The sequence below is a fragment of the Cervus canadensis genome, chromosome 22 (assembly GCF_019320065.1).
Source record: "Cervus canadensis isolate Bull #8, Minnesota chromosome 22, ASM1932006v1, whole genome shotgun sequence".
Lineage (NCBI taxonomy): Eukaryota > Metazoa > Chordata > Mammalia > Artiodactyla > Cervidae > Cervus > Cervus canadensis.
The window spans coordinates 14,721,222-14,738,179 of record NC_057407.1 but is presented as its reverse complement, the minus strand read 5'-3'; the positions used below and the strand labels follow the sequence as shown (position 1 = coordinate 14,738,179).

General features: G+C 42.1%; 1 long non-coding RNA gene across 1 annotated transcript in view; it reads right to left on the bottom strand.

Moving 5' to 3' along the window:
* Positions 1 to 16,958, bottom strand: part of LOC122424424 — a 277,726-nt gene that overhangs the window by 158,736 nt on the left and 102,032 nt on the right. The window contains exon 21 of the long non-coding RNA XR_006264410.1: positions 15,307 to 15,502. This is a non-coding gene — a long non-coding RNA (uncharacterized LOC122424424). The remainder of the gene's footprint in view (positions 1 to 15,306; positions 15,503 to 16,958) is intronic.

Sequence of the window (16,958 nt, the reverse complement as noted above, 5' to 3'; positions counted from 1 at the left end):
GTAAGGGAGGGGAGGACAAGGAGTTTGGAATTAGCAGGTGCAAACTATTATATATTAAATGGATAAATAACAAGGATCTACCACATGATACAGGGAACTATATTCAATATCCTGTGATAAACCATAGTGGGAAAGAATATTTATATACATAACTGAATCACTTTTCTGTACAGCAGAAATTTATACAACATTGTAAATCAACTATACTTCAATAAAATAAAATTTTAAAAAAGGCTACTATGCCAATCTTTTATCAACAGCATCATTATGACCTCAAGCTAATTTGAACCCAAAGGCAGTTTCTCTGTCTCCCCTAGTGCCTATCACATAGCAGGCTCTCCTAAACATTTGGATGCAGAAAGGAACAAATCCGGTCCCAGACAGGACCACCACTAAGTCTCCACTGTGTCTGATGACTCCCTGCAGTGTCTCAGGCACCATGATATGTGCCCCATCACCTGAATCTTCATCCAGGCTTTAATTTACATGTCACTTCTTCGAACGGCCTTCACTTTAGCCTCATCACTCAATTCTTTCACCTTTTTTTATTTTTGCCACCATTTTGCAAAGTATATATATTTAGTCTACTTGTTTTTATCTTCCTACACCCCCATACATACTATAAAGTACCAGAGCAGAAACTTCATTTGTCTATCCCAAATGCCTACAGAAGTAACCATAAATAATAGGTACTCAATAAATATCTGGATTGTTTATATAGTTGGACTGTTTAGATTTTCTCTAAACTTGTAATGTGGAACCCAGAGTCCTTTATTAAGCACTTATTATATGCTAGATACTGTGCATTTACTACATGCTACATACTAAGCAAATATAAGTTATCTGATTTGTAGCTAAAGACAACCAATGAAGATAGGAATTATCATGCTTCACATTTTGTACTTGAGGAAAATGAGACACAGAAAGGGTAAGTAATATGCTCAAGGTCACGCAGCTAGAAGTACCAGAGATGAAGCGTAAGATGGGCTTGTACACTCTCCACCCACATGGACTCTGGTCCCGTTCCTCAAAGCTCTCGGTCAGGTAAGCCAAATAAGGCCAGTTGAATGCCAAGAGAGGTTCCCACTGCATGGTTTCTGGGCCACCATCTTTCCTAATGTTTGAGGAGAAGACAGTTCAAGAGGAGTCACCACTTGTGATCATTCTAGGACATCCTGGCAAGGGGCCCAAATCAACAGGAACACAGTAGGGAATAGAGCAAAGGCAAGGACACCAAGTAAGCCCAAGGATGGCCCCTGGGGGCCCTTCCCAGGTGCCATTTGGAGAGAGAACCCCTGCAGGAGCTGGAGAGCCTGGGCTTGACCTCACCATTTTATTCCTGTGAGCCAGGGCCAGGTTCCGCACATGTCTAAGCTTCAGGTTCCTCATCTGTACAGTGCAGCCTAATAATCCCTGATACATGATCATCACTCAGTATCAGCCCTTATTTTCAATGTTACTATATAACTACTGATACTAGTAATACTATGCCTATAAACAATGCTTAGTTGCTAAGTTGTGTCCGACTCTGTGTGACCCCATGGATTGTAGCCCACCAGGCTCCTCTGCTCATGGAATTCTCTAGGCAAGAATACTAGAGTGGGTTGCCATGCCCTCCTCCAGGGGATCTCCCAACCCAGCAATTGAACCCAAGTCTTCCACATTGCAGGCAGACTGTTTACCAGCTGAGCTACCACGGAAGTCCATTATTATGCCAACAATACTAATAAGGAGCATTGGATAGGAGACAAAATCTTGGCCCTGGGCCTTTATGTTAATACTTAACCTCTTGAAGCCTAACAGGCTTTATCTGAAATCTGGGCTAATCAGCACCTGCTGTGTAGGCCAACCTTACAGGATTTCACAGGTGCTGAAGGTATCTCGATGAGGGAAAAGGGTGAAATACATGGAAAGTTTCTTCTTTTAGGCATAGTTGATACGTAGGATGGGGAGAAGGCAAGAGAGGACAGGATCTGGAAGCTCTTTGCTTTGGTGGACTTGCCCTTGGCTGCTTGGTGACCTGTTGGGACCTGTCGCCACTGGAAGGGAGCAAGTCATGATCCTGTGTATCAGGGAGCATTGCCTGAGGGGAGTGACTTGAATTTTGTGATCACCGGTAAAACCAGCCAGTTCTGAGAGGCTGCCTGCTGGATGTAGATTATTTTTGTTCTGGCAGTCCCAGGCCTGGATTGATAAGGCAAACGACAGATGAGCCTTTGGACCAATACCGGAAGAGCTTCTGATTGAGAAGATGCCGTGGAGTAGAGGTGGCACCAATGGTGCAGAATTTTTCTTTAACATCCAGTGTACCTCATGTTCAAAATAGTAATTGAAATATATGCTGTTTCTTACACTTGCATGTGTTTGTAATCAAGGTACAACTCCCGTGGATGAGAAGCAAAAAGCTATAATTTGCTGCTTAGCATCATAGCTGTCGTACATTCATTTAAATAGCTTTATTTATCTTCTTCTCCATAAAGAACCTTCCATATTGCAAATTTATTGAATGGTTAATGGCCTAAAAGTATGGGGTTCATTACAGAATGATGTATTTATTGCAGTGTTAATTAAATAAAAGCATTGTAATCTTTCCAAATTGAACAATTATGTTCATTTAAACATTTTAAACAGAAAAATCTTTTATATACTAATTGAGTTGCATAATGAAAAGCATGTGTAATGGAAATTTAAATCAAAACAAATACTGAAATAATTTGAACAATTTTTTTTTAACAATATACAATGTCTACCTGCATCTTTATTAGAGATACTCTAACGGCCAGTTCGCTTTCAGAACTCGTGACCTCTGAGCAGAGTATATGGTTTCAGAGCCCATCGGCCACCCTCATGAGCTGGCCAACCCTCCGACATCAAAGTTCTGGTTGGCTACCAGCCGCAGCCCCTGACACTCTGGCTGTTAGCCTGGATCCTGACAGGCTGGCTTGAGGCCTGTAGGCTGAGCTGACAGCCTTTTCTGCAGAGTCTGATGAATGGTTTCTGGCAACGGACAGCAATGTTCTGACTGCCTACGAGAGCAGCACCCCATCTGAAAAATGTATACTGTCTCTCCCGGCTTGCCTGGGGTCGAGGCTTCACAAGTGCCTGGGGCTGATGATTTTTTACACCCAAGAGGGGTCTTTATTTGGTCTTGAAATTCCCACCATCTCCCCATCTCTGTCAGGCTCTGAGAGGGTGGTGACAATAATGGTGCCATCGTCAGCATTAAAGGGATTAGCTCGATTCGGGTGCTCCAGCAAAGATTTTTCGCTGCCTATATTTTGTGGCTCTATCCCATGCTTCAGTTATTTAGGGCTAAGTCTTAAAGTAACATTGAGATGGTAGGAAGGGGTGTGGAGAGAGAAAAACAGGCACATTTTTCAACTAGATGCTCATTTCCTGGTTCCAGAGAAAGATTTATGTGGGATCCTTGGTTTGCCCACGTCTTATTCTCCCGTTTTGAAATGGCCTTTAGTTTAGCTAACTTCCATTAATGCTATGTCTTGGATACATGGCAAAATGCAGGAGGCTTGCCTTCCATTTTCTGACACCTAGAGTTGCCGGGATTATCGAGAGGCTTAAGAATAAATCACCGTACTAAAACCTTCAATTATTAAAAGGTAGAAACAGTAAGTTGCTTTGGAAGCAAATTCCTGCTTGCCTTATCCTTAGGATAAAGTTTAGAAACAGTAATATCTAATAATAATCCTCATACTGATGAAATACATTAATAAAAAAGGCTTATGGCAGCATAAATGAAAAAATATGTATACTCTGATTAGGCATGTGATTCAGGCATATTTACCATTTGTCTCATTCATGAAAACTTGCCCAGAGTGTCACTCAGGCTGAAGAGATTTAAGTGGACCCCAAAAGAGTGGAAAAAAATTCCTAAGGTCAGCTTACTATGGCCAAGGTTATAGTGGTGAGGTTGATTAAAAGCGTGTGATACTGGAAGATGCATCTCTGGCTGAGTCAAAAAGTGTCTCAAGGTTGGAGTCTGTTCCTTAGGAGAATCTAGTCACTGGCCTTGACTCCAAAGATGGGAAGAAAGAGAACCATTCAAAGAAGAATCACATATGCATGTCCGCTCATGCTCCCCTTTCAAGTGAGGGTCATTCAGGTTCAAACTTCTAGTGTCATCTTGGGGAGGGAGTGAGGTCTGTCTTGTTGACTGGTGGGGGTGTTGCCACTTAGAAAAAAGGTTTCTATCCTTTGACTAACTTCTCCACGCTTTTCATAGACCAACTGCTGAAGCCTCAAGCTCACTTTGTATATCACTTCTTTTCATATATTTTGGTCAGATTCCTAAAAATCATTGAAAGAAACAGTTGGGCACAGAAGTGACACAGAACCAGCTCCCGGTTAAGGATGGTTTAGAGGAAAGGTCCTGAGATATTTAATCAGTCTGACCCATATTTTATCCCCAGTGGCATCCCCATTTCAGCTATGAGATTATGCCTGGAATCTGCAGAGAAAGCTCTCAGGGGGCATGAGGGATTTCTGAGGAGTAAAACTACTGACAACAACAGTAATAAAAGCAACAATAACAACTTACCTAAGGTCAGACAGCTAGTAAATGACAGAACTGGGAACTGTGCTTTGCTAGTTTAGCTCCCAAATTCACACTCTGCACTATTCTATCCTAGTCCTATATCACGCTAGCTGTTTGAACACCAACTCTGTTCTGAAGTTATTAATATCGATGATGCTGATGATGGCATGAACCGCTCCTTATGGACTTACAGTGTATCATACTTTACAAATTCTGGCTCATCTTATCTCGTGGTAGTCTCAAAACAACTCAGGAAGGTTGATATTTGTGTTGCTTTTTAATGAATGGGCACACTTAGGCTTGGGGAAATTACTGGATTTATTCCCAGGTCATATAACCAGTAAGCAGTAGGTTCAAGCTTGGGTCTGAGATTCATAATGTGTGTAATATTCCCCCAACCATGCCTACTTCCTCTCCTCTCCTTTCAAAAGGGAGAATGGATGGATTTAGTAAAACTGAAACCCACCCACATTGGTAAAGTTCATTGGTCACAGCTACATAGGAGTTGTTGTTTTTCATCCAAACAGAATGGGTATCTGAACTATTTGCATTCAGGATTTCTAGAGCAAGGGCAGTCCTCTATTGACAGAATAACTGGAATATAACCTTATGGTTTTGAGAAACAATATAGATGCTGGTTCCTTATGACTGCAGCCATGCTTACTGTGTACCTTACTGTTCCTCTAACTCTAGAATACAGTCAGAAACACCTGCTTCTAAGGCTAAGGATATCAATTCACCCATTTGTCAGTCACTCAGTACATTTTCTTGAGCTATCACGAAGTACTAGGCACTGCTCTGCGTGCTGTTGACACTATGGTGTCCAAAGCAGGAAGAAAATGGCAACTGGCCTCTGAGGGCTCATATTCCAGTTGGGGACACAGACTCTAAATCAACCAAAACTACAGCAAAAGAATACTAGCAACCTCCTGTGAAACCACTCAGGCACAAATACATTTCCATCTTGAGAACAGGAGTAGTGATCCCTGCTTAGTCTGAGTACCATATATAGTCTTTGTGTCAGGCAATGCACTCAGTGCTGGGGATAAAACAGACAAGATCCTGCATCCCTGGATTCACAGCTTTGAGTGAAAATAATAATACATGGGTAGTATAGAAAAGAATTATAGACTGTGATCAATCTATGAAGTAGTAGCAAACGTCTCCTATAAAGGGCCAGGTAGTAAATATTTTTGACTTTGGAGGCCTTACGATCTCTCTCCCAATGCAGGGTGAAAGCAACCGGAGATGATGAATAATCAGGATGGCTGTGTTGCAATAAAACTTTATTTACAAAAGCAGGTGGCCCACCAGACTTCACCCTTGGGCCATAATTTTATGAGCCTACTCTAGAAGATAGCAAGGTGGGCACCATTCAAGACAGTCTTCAGGGATGTGTTCTCTGTGAAGGCTGCTATTTAAATGGAGCACCAAGAGAGAAGCTGGTCATAAGACAAAACATCTGAGGCAAAGGAACAGCAAACCCAAAAATGCTGAGGTGGGAAAGGGGAAAAGGTCTAGGGAATGGCTGAAGGCTGAGTGATAGGTGTACCACAGGTGTGAGAAGAATAAGGATGTGAAGTGACTGAAGACGTGTGCAAGGACCCAAGAACAGGGAGCTTTTAAGTCCCCCATCACAGGCAGAGACCTCTTATCTGTCTATGTAGATTGGGAGATGGGGTACGAGCATCTTCTTCTAGAAGGGGGATCCGCCCTAGAGCAGTCAATCTGTTTGTCTGTGGTTGGTGGGGCATCTCTTTACTTTTTACAAGGGTGATGATGCAGAAGAGGATGCCCAGGGTCAACCGCATGAAGCTGACTTCACCCACAAATCCTTGCAAAAACCCCAATCAGTGTTTTGGGCCACTTTCCTTTCAATGAGGGCTGTTATTTAGAGCTGATAATTGTGCACAGCTATTATTACCCAGGATGGGGAAGCCTTAGCAGTTCACAAGTTCAGCTCAGATAAGCTGTTTAATAGTTGGTTGCTTAACCTTCCCTTATGAGTCAACACGATACCCTCCCCTCCCACCATCCCTAGAGCCCAGGGCCTGACCTGCAATCCCCCGGCCTCTGGATGCTGATGTGGCCACTGGAGTTCTCTGCACTTCTGTGGTATATTTCCCACTGTAGCTGCTCACCAGGAGAGCTTCTGTAAGACCCCAGACGGTTTGGTCCTCCCCCTGCCACCCTCACACACACCCCTCCCTTGAGCTTGCTCTTCTACAGGTAGCTTCCTGCTGTGGGAAGTGGTTTCTAATCATGGGATCACAGGGAGAGAAGTGTTCAGAGCAACACAGAAGGTCTCAAAGCCTCTGAGAACTTCCTTTACGCCCTGGATACCGCCAAGATCTTGCTTCCCTGCTTTTATGGAATTTCAGGGGACGGTGAAGATGCTTTCAGCGAATCTTTTCCAGCCTCACGTGTCCCATGATCGTGACATCTGTCTTCTGTTGCCTGTGTATATTTTTTCTGGATTGGATAAAATTTTCAACGAAGATTTCTGCTTTTATTTCCGGAAATCTTGTGCGTCACTGTAAATCATATGTAATTATGTGTATAAGAACCAAAAAAGCAATATTTGCGTTGGAACTCTGAAGCTTTGATTTGGCTACTTTAACCAGTTATATCCAATTGAATGGAGTCATTTTCAATATTCCCCTAAAGGTAGTTAAGTAATAGTAATGGGGCTTTCCCAAAGGGATCTAGTGAGAGAGTCAGTTCATTAGCAAAACAAACTCATTATCTTTAGTGGATGGATTGGTCCATGAGAGCATGATGCAAAAAACTTTCATTTTTGATGAAATGGCTGAAGTAGTTGCTGTGTGTGTGTGTAGGGGGTGATATTTTCATTTGAGTCATCTTTTAAACTGTTTGCAAGGAGACACCCCGCACAATAGGCAGGCGATGTTGAGAAGCAACTAGATTCAGGCTGGCAGGAGGGCAAGTTTTCACAAAAGGCACAACCTATCACCTGTTTTTGCCACTGACAAGACTGGTTATCAGCTCCACGCTGTTGTCTGCAGTGGTTGAAACTATCTCAGTGCATGCGGAATCAGAGCCTGTACAGAACATTTCTTTCTGAAGCCTCCCAATTAGAAGTATTGGTTGCTAGCAATGTAAACTGGTTTTGGCTAACTGAAGCCTCGGGGCATTTATTCAGAGGCTGCTGGGACTCACAGGAGGCTGGGACGCTGTCCAGGTGGACAGGCACCAAGGGCCGGTGGGAGGGTCAGGAAGATGGAGCAGGGAGGGAGCTGAAGCCGCAGCCTGGTCAGCCTGGTCACACAGGGTTGCCAGTCTGAGGCCTGACCCTTGAGACCAAGGTTCAAGGTCCAAGGAAAGAACCTGGCCCTGTCTATGCTAGATCTGTGAAAGGTGGGTCTGGCTCTGGCAACTTAGGCTTCCACAAAGGAAGGTGGTGATGGAACTTCACTTAACTGAAGGCACCATAATGTGGCCATAGGAAGTAGTAACTTCTTGGTAGAATACTAGTTTTATTTTCTTGGGCTCCAAAATCACTGCAGACAGTGACTGCAGCCATAAAATTAAAAGATGCTTGCTCCTTGGAAGGAAAGCTATGACAAACCTAGACAGTGTATTAAAAAGCAAAGATATCACTTTGCCAACAAAGACGTCCAGTCAAAGCTGTGGTTTTTCCAGTAGTAAGGTATGGAAGTAGATGTGAAAGCTGGACCAGAAAGAAGGCCAGGCACCAAAGAATTGATACTTTCACAATGTGGTGCTGGAGAAGACTCTTGAGAGTCCCTTGGACAGCAAGGAGATCGAACCAGTCAATCCTAAAGGAAATCAATCCTGAATGTTCACTGGAAGGACTGATGCTGAAGCTCCACTACTTTGGCCACCTGATGTGAAGAGCTGACTCATTGGAAAAGACCCTGATGCTGGGAAAGATTGAAAGCAAAAGAAGAGGGTGGCAAAGGATGAGATGGTTAGATAGCATCCCTGACTCAACTGACATGAATTTGAGCAAACTCTGGGAGATAGCAGAGGACAGAGGAGCCTGGCGTGTTGCAGTCCATGGGGTCGCAAAGAGTCAGACAGGACTTAGCAACTAAACAACAGCAACAGGATATTAGAGTAGTTTGCAAATTAGAAAGAAAACAGATGGCAAGTAGGGAAAGGAAGAGTAAGAGAGGGAGAGAGTGCCGGGGGCGGGGGTGGCTTTTGCACACTCTTTTCTGTTAAGAGAAAAACTAATAGGTAGGTGCTATTGACTGAAAACCTCCCATCTCTACCAGGATTAGATTCCAAATTCCAAGTTTCTTAATTCCTTTGCCATTCAAGGGTTTTCTATTCTACTTTGTGATAGGGGCAGTTGGAATTAGGGGATTAAAAGGAGAGGCTGGGGGACACAGACAGGAATAGTTTGGTCACATTAAATCCTCAAAAGATAAATGCATTTCATACTAATATAACTAGTATTTTCACACATATATTTTTTTCTCACAGCTCTCTGGTTCATACACATAAGTGAAATCACTTATTCTTCACTTTTGTTTTCTATGGAATACGTACTGAACTCTGACTTTGTAAAAGGCAATTTTCTGATGTTCTTGAAAATGGGGTCACTAAGGATCCATGAGCTCATGTCCTAAGTAGGACGTCAGATCTCCGGTCACTGTAATAATAAAAAGCAAAGTAGAAGACACAGCAGAAGTAGTAAGAGGAAGGAGAGATCATGCTTATTGTAGAGAAGCAAGAGAGGTTGCCCAGAAGCAGTAGCATTGGAACCAGGCTTTGGAGGATATGGAAACATACCCTTAAAGCTAAGCAGTCCAGACATAATACTGACGCTACCACAATAGAGAGGTAAATATGGGCAGGCCTGTGTGCCTGTGCATTTGGAGAGTGACAGTTAAAATTTTAAACTGGTACAGCAATGCACTTTGAGTATTAACCAATTAGAACCTTCACTGGCCAGCCGACACCAATCTGTAATGAGTGACCAACAGTCTTGCCTATGAGCGTTATCAGTGGGATCCCCCTTGTACATGCTCAATGTAGTCAAATGGAATCAAACCCACCCAGATCAATTCTAGGTACCATTTCCTTCAACTGGGTTATGCCTTGAATGGTCATGCATTGGGAAAAAGGAATCTGGTGTTTCCTTTCTCTGTTCTAGTTCCCTAGTATATCTCCTGGCACAAGCATCTGTCCATTTAAAAATACAGCAATTCTGCTATTGAAAAGTCGATATTGTTTGAACAACACGGCCCTTAAATCCAAGCCAAGTGCTTTCTGGGATGCTCCACTGAAGGAATGGACATTTCTTTCCCTACTGGTGGACACACTGGGTGCATTTCCCTCACTGACAGAGGGACAGTCTGTGTATGCTTCACAGTTAGCTTCAGGGGCGTACAGGGAAAGATCAGGTCTTTGTCATGTTTGGCCTTGCTGACTTTAGAACTAAGCCCCCTGGTGCAAGCCTTACTGTATAAAGTCACATACAGGCGTGCGGGCAGAGTAACAACAGGACCTGAGGTCATAAAAAGGGACAGTCTCCAACTTATGCCCCCAGTTGGTTGTGAGCCATTCTGGACACTGGCTGCAGCTGAGTGGAATCACACGGCATCCTCGCTTTGTCTTCTCATTCCTCACAGTCTGGAATCACCCCTTGGCTTCTACCAGAGCCTCCTCTTCTGTGATCCCGTGACGCCTTGCCATGGTGGTGGTGGTGGACAAAGACGAGAAGCTGACCTTCTGTGGCTTTTCTTCACAGCTGAGTCCATGGCAGTCTCTGGCTCTCCTCCCTTCTACGCCTTCCAGCTGCCTTCTCAAACTGCAGGTCCCATCAACTGAATGGGTGTTCCCTATTGTCTTGACTGCATATTTACGTCAGTAAGTGAAATTAAAAAGTTGGTCAAGACTCCTAAGATGTGTATGTATGTATGTTTGTTTGTAAGTGTGTGCATTTCTTTTCTCATTGCTCAGCGGAGTCAAGTGGTAAGAGCTTGGACTGAAAGCTGATATTTAAGTATTGGTTCCACACTTTACTGGCTGGCATCACAAGCAAACTAAAAAATACAAACCCCCCCCCCCAAAAAAAAACCCCATAAAACAAAAACAAAAAGGCAAACAAGTGTTGGGTTCCTCAATGATGACAAGTGTAGAATTATAGCACCTACATAAAAGGACTGTTTTGCAGATGAAATAAATCACTATGTGTGAAGTGCCTGGTACAAGACCAATGCTGACTAATAGGTCTTACTTTATTAAGTCACAGTAGGGTTCACTGCCAATGATTAGGAAACAGGGGAGTCACTGGTGCCAGAGGTTTGGGACAGCATGTTTCTGGTAATGTTGTGATAAGGGAAAATTCATCCCAAAGAAGTCCTAGTGAATATTCTCATGGAGACCTTGTGATGAATGGAGGTTAAGTGCCAGCACTCTCCACCCACCAGATTTTGTGGAGATATAGCGTGGGAACCCAAACAACTCTGGCCATTTTTCCTGGAAAAATGTATTTCACACTCTGCCAATCAGCCTACCAAGCAGGACATAACGTAACCTTAACTATGGTCTCACCTGGGAAGGTGTTTCTAGAGATCCAGAATCAGGGTGGAGGAAGTAAAGAAAGTATTGATAAAACCTTCTGTTTGAGTTGGCAGTAGTCAGACCTGGGTTCTTAGGCCTGGCCAGAGACCCTGGCTTGAAGTGAGCATGGCCTGGACAGAGAGACAGTATCCTCTGAGAACTGTTATCTGGATAAAGTGAGAGACAGTAGATGAAAGTGCCAAGCACAGAGCTGGGAACGTAACCTGACCCCATTACCCTGCACGGCATCTGGGAACGGGCAGTAGACAGTCTTGTGAGTTCACTGACATTGTAAGCAACTTATTTGAATGTTTGGGTTGCACCTCTCAAAAATGGTTAAAATCTATTGTTGAGGAAAACTGCAAATTTAAGGTAGGGCTCTCTTTTAAGGCTTAATTTTTTAAACCACAGAGATTAGAATTTATTTTTATTTTTTAAAATTTATTTATTTTAATTGGAGGCTAACTACTTTACAATATAGTATTGGTTTTATTTTTAAATTATAAAATGACTTTGGAATATTGTCACTGAGCAGCAAAATTTTAAATTTTGCAAAGAAAATGTAAAAGACCCTTAATAGTCAAAGTAATCCTGATAAAGAAAAAATGGAACTGGAGGAATCAGGCTCCCTGACTTCAGGCTACACAAAAAGTTACAATTATCAAAACAGTATAGCACTGGCACAAAAATAGAAACCTAGATCAATGGAACAGTATAGAAAGCTCAGAAATAAACTCACACATGTGGTCAGTTAATCTGACAAAGGAGGCAAGAATATACAATGGACAAAAGTCTATTGAGTATGTGACACTGGGAAAACTGAACAAGTAAATGTGAAAGTAGAACATTCTCTAATACACACACACACAAACTCAAAATGGATTAAAGACCTAAATGTAAGGCTAGATACTATAAACTCTTAAGAGGAAAACACAGACAGAATACTTTCTGACATAAATTGCAGCAGTACTTTTTTGGATCTATCCCCAAAGTAATAGAAGTAAAAACAAAAATAAACCAGTAGGGCCTAATTAAACTTAAAAGCTTTTGCACAGCAAAGGAAACCATACATAAAAACACAACCTGTAGAATGGGAAAGAATATTGGAAATGAAGCAACTGACAAGGGGTTAATCTCCAAAATATACAATCAGCTCATACAACTCAACATAATAAAACAAACAACCCAACCAAAAACATGGGGAGAAGATCTAAAAAGACTTTCTCCAAAGACATACAGGCAGCCAAAAAAATTCTCAACATCGCTAATTATTAGAGAAATGCAAATCAAAACTACCATGAAGTACCACCTCACACCAGTCAGAATGGCCAACATCAAAAAGTCTACAAACAATAAATGCTTGAGAGGGTGTGGAGGAAAAGGAGCCCTCCCACACTGATGTTGAGAATATAATTTGATACAGCCACTACAGAGAACTGTATGGATGTTCCTTTGAAAATTAAAAACAGAGCTACTAAATGATCCAGCAATTCCACCTCTGGGAATATGTCCAGAGAAGAAAAGATACACACACCTCAGTTTCACAGTAGCACTGTTTATGATAGCCAAGACATGCATCCCAAAGTTCATAGAAGCACTATTTACAATAGCAAAGACATGAAAGCAACTTAAATGTGGCTATCCAAAGATAAATGGATAAACAAGATGTAGTTTGTGTACACACACACACACAATGGAGTACTACTCAGCCATAAAAAAGAATGAAATAATGCCATTTGCAGCAACATGAATGGACCTAGAGATAATCATACTAAATGAAGTAAGTTAGAGAGAGGAAGACATATATATGATGCTATTTATATGTGGAATCTAAAAAAATGATACAAATGAACTTATATAGAAAACAGAAATAAGACTCACAGACAGAAAAAAAACTTATGGTTTCCAAAGGGGTGGAGGGGAGAGGGATATATTAGGAGTCTGGGATTAAAATAGACAAACTATTATATGTAAAATACAAAACCAATAAGGACGTACTGCATAACATAGGAACTATACTCAATATCTTGTAATAAACTCTAATGGAAGAGAATGTAAATATATATATATAAAAAATAGTCATATATATATACACATAGCTGAATCACTTTGCTATATATCTGAAACACAGCATTGTACATCAACTATATTTCAACAAAAACTAAAAACAAACCCCAAACTCCACCAAGCCCCAATTCTTTTTTTTGCTAAAAAGTAATACAAGAAAAAAATGTACATATTTTAGGAATTAAATAGTGTCATCTCAATATTGTTCAGGCTATCATACACCAGTCTTCAATCATATACCAGATAGTGTGTTCTTCTGGCATAGAAGAAAAATGTGTCAGTTCCTATGTTGCAATTTCTTCTGGAATTCAGCTTTAAAAGACAAGCATTTATCTTATTGGACTATTAACACCATTTATCTCCAATTTATGAAATGTTTTCCTTTATCTAACTCCCTTCAACAGTCATAGTTTTCACCCCACAAACACATACATATCACAAGCTGAGCTGCTAAATACAGTGAGACAAAAAAATGTCTGGGAGTTACAGGGTATTTTATCAGAACACTTTCCCCATTGCCTGTTGAGCATTTCTTACTATCTGGTTATTATATTTAGTGGTCATCTAAAATGACAGATCACTAGAATTGAAGTAATTGCCTACACAGAAAAAAATCAGAAATCATTAGGCGGTTTCAAATTTCATTTGTATCCATGTAATTGAGTGAAGTCATACAAAAACAGAGACTAATTGTATGTCCTCTGCCCCTCAGTGTGAACACAGCTCTGGTTTCCAAATAGAAAAGTCTAGCTTCAGAAACAAGTCAATGGTTTGATAAATATTTGATTCAGAAGCCCAGCTTGAACCTCAAAGGGACTGAGTGTACTGAATAATTCTGATGCCTCCAGGTCACCCCAAGGACAAGCAGTGTTCCTCGCAGGGAGGCTGACCATCAGACTTTCCAAGTACAGCTCTCATCTCTCTCTGTGAACAATCTGGCTTGCCTGTGTTTCCCACACAGTATTATTCCCTTTCTGAAATGCAAATTCACACTGTTCCTCAAATCCAGGTGAATACTCAGCACACCGAATCACTGATTCCAAGGCCAGGCATAGAGTAGCGACCTATCAAGTGATGACATTTTTTAGATGTATTGGGTCCTGAAAAGGTGTTTGAAACAAGAATCAAATTAAAAAATGAGTGGTTACATATGTGTAACCGACTCTGTTGCAAGCCATTAAAATGGAATGTGTCGAGGACGCCATTTCCCTCAATGCCAGAGACCCTTTCTCTGTGAGCTTGAATGGAGGCTGGGCCATTTTCCCGACTGTTTGGGGAGGTTACTGCCCGCTCTGTTTGAATTGGGGGCAGGACTCACCTTGGGATCCCAGTCCAGGGTTCCCATTTGTGAGAAACATGATCGCAGTGGTAATGATTTGACTGCTGAAATACTGCTTTTCAAATACGAGACCTGCCCCCTCTTTTTTTTTTTTTTAAAGGAACAACAACAAAAAAACCCCAAAGTCTGTATCTGTTGTATCTGAACCAGCAGTAGTCCTCACAGCCATCTCTCTTCTCAGGGAGAAACGAGCTCACAGCTTTTCTCAGGCTTGAGCATTCTCCCACCTGTCCTCAATTTAATGCATAAATGAAAGCACATAAATCTTTGTGACGTTTTGGCATAAAGCACCTACTTCAGATGACTCCTTTAGGAAACTCTGAACCCAGGTGTTTGGTTTTTGCATAAACTTTGCAAAATGAGAATTGTAACGCGACTGTGTGTACACACACACATACACGCACACCTCCCCCCTGAAAGGTGGCTGCATATGAAATGTGGAGGTGGGTGGGGGTAGGAGAATAACATGTGTGCAAACTTAATATATCTTTTCCTCACCTTAAGTTGGACCCAGACAGTTAAATTATAATTACAGCCCCATCTGGAGGGGGAGCAAGTACAGTACGCCAGAGTGCCAAACCTTTCAGCCATGGGTACTTTGTCAGGTAAAATAAACACACGTCCTGTGTTCAGCCTGGGGTCAAACTCAACAAAAGCTCTGAAAGATGGGACACTCATCAAGAACCAGGCTGTGAAACAGTCAGGGCGACAGCAACAACAGGAAGAAGGAATAAAATGGTTGGTTACTTCCCTCCGGCCAGATGGCCCAGGAAGACTGCTCAGGGCTTACCTTCAAGGGATACAAATCCTCAGCAAGACTCGTGGGGGACTGGTGCTGCTGTGAAGTGTGGTCGGGAGAGTGGGAAGCAGTCCTCCTCTGGCCAGAGAAACTGGTCCCAAGAAAGGCAACGACGCAGGCTGGGCCTTGCCCATCCGTGGAGTGCTTCAGGGCAGAGAATCATCTCTCTGGTTGCAAAGTAGTGAGGCTGTAAAAGTAGAAACACTTGGTGACTGTGTTCCCTGGTCAATGAAAGAAGCTCATCTTGTTGGCTAAGAGAACACAGGTGATGTAGAGTGCGCAGAGGGAGAGAGAGCGAGGGTCCCGAGTGCATTTGAATCCCTGGTTGCTATCATTCTTGATGCCAGTTCATGCTATCTTTTCCACAGTTTGTTCCACAGACAAGTAATTTCTCTCCTTTTTGCCTAATCTAGCTCTGAGTTTCTGTCACTTGCGGAATCAAAAGGGTTCCGTCTGACATATCAATCATAACATGAAATTTATAAATGGTTTACTTCGATCAAATGGTATCAATGCTAATAATAATTGATAACATTTATTTAGGACTATGTGCCATGCCCTATCCTAAGAATGTTCTGTATATATTTTCTTCCATTTAATCCTCACAACCCCATGAGGCAGGAGCAGTTCTTGTTTCCCTTTTAAAAAGATAAGGAAGTTGACGCACAGAAAGGTATAGAGACTTTACCAATATCTCACAGCTAAACCCAGAGCCCAGCCTTTTTATGACCCTTATTCTTCCAGTATAGGTTCTGATAACTGTTCTTGAGTGAGAAAATAGAGTTCAAGCCAATGTGTTCAGGGTTTATGCCCAAGTCTATAAACAATTGTATTCATACTCCTGCGAAGACAGAGTAACAATTGTTAGGTAAAGCCCAGATTGCTGTTTCTGACTTGGTTTCTGATCTGATGGGTGTCAATGAGAGAGCATGCCTTTCTAACAAGTTTACAGGTGATGCTCATGTTTAGCTCTCAGTGCCTTTACCATTGCCCTCAACTTGTTTGTAAGCACCTATGAGGCATCCAGTCAATTCAATAAACTAAATCAGCCCAAATTGATGACTTAGCCACACTGCTAATAGATTAGCTTGACTGGTCTGTGTTCCAAAGTGGCCAAATCAAAGTGAGCATAATTCAGGGGCTCTGAAATTAATAAAATGGCACACAGAAATATCATAACTTTTACAGGCAAGGAAATAGCAAACTACAGTCTTTTTTAAAAAATAGTATATTCTATAAAAATAACTTGAGGTGATGTGTTACTAGCTGTTGTCTAAAAACATCACAGCTCTTCATCACTATGATTTGTTGCCTAATGGTACAAGTATGCCTCGATGAAAGTGTATGCTTGCTTTTACCTTAAACTTATCGCAAGGATACAACGAGGGGGTACTTCCCTGGTGGTCCAGTGGTTAAGAGTCTGCATTCTAATGCAGGGGACATGGGTTTGAACACTGGTCCCAGAAGATTCCACATGTCTCAGGGCAACTAAGCTCGTGTGCCACAACTGCTGAGCCCACGTGCTGCAACTACTAAAGCCTGTGTGCTCAGAGCCCCTGCTCCCCAACAAGAGAGGACACTGCAATGAGAAACCCATGCACTGCAACTGGGGAGTGGCCCCCGCCTGCCACAACTAGAGAAAG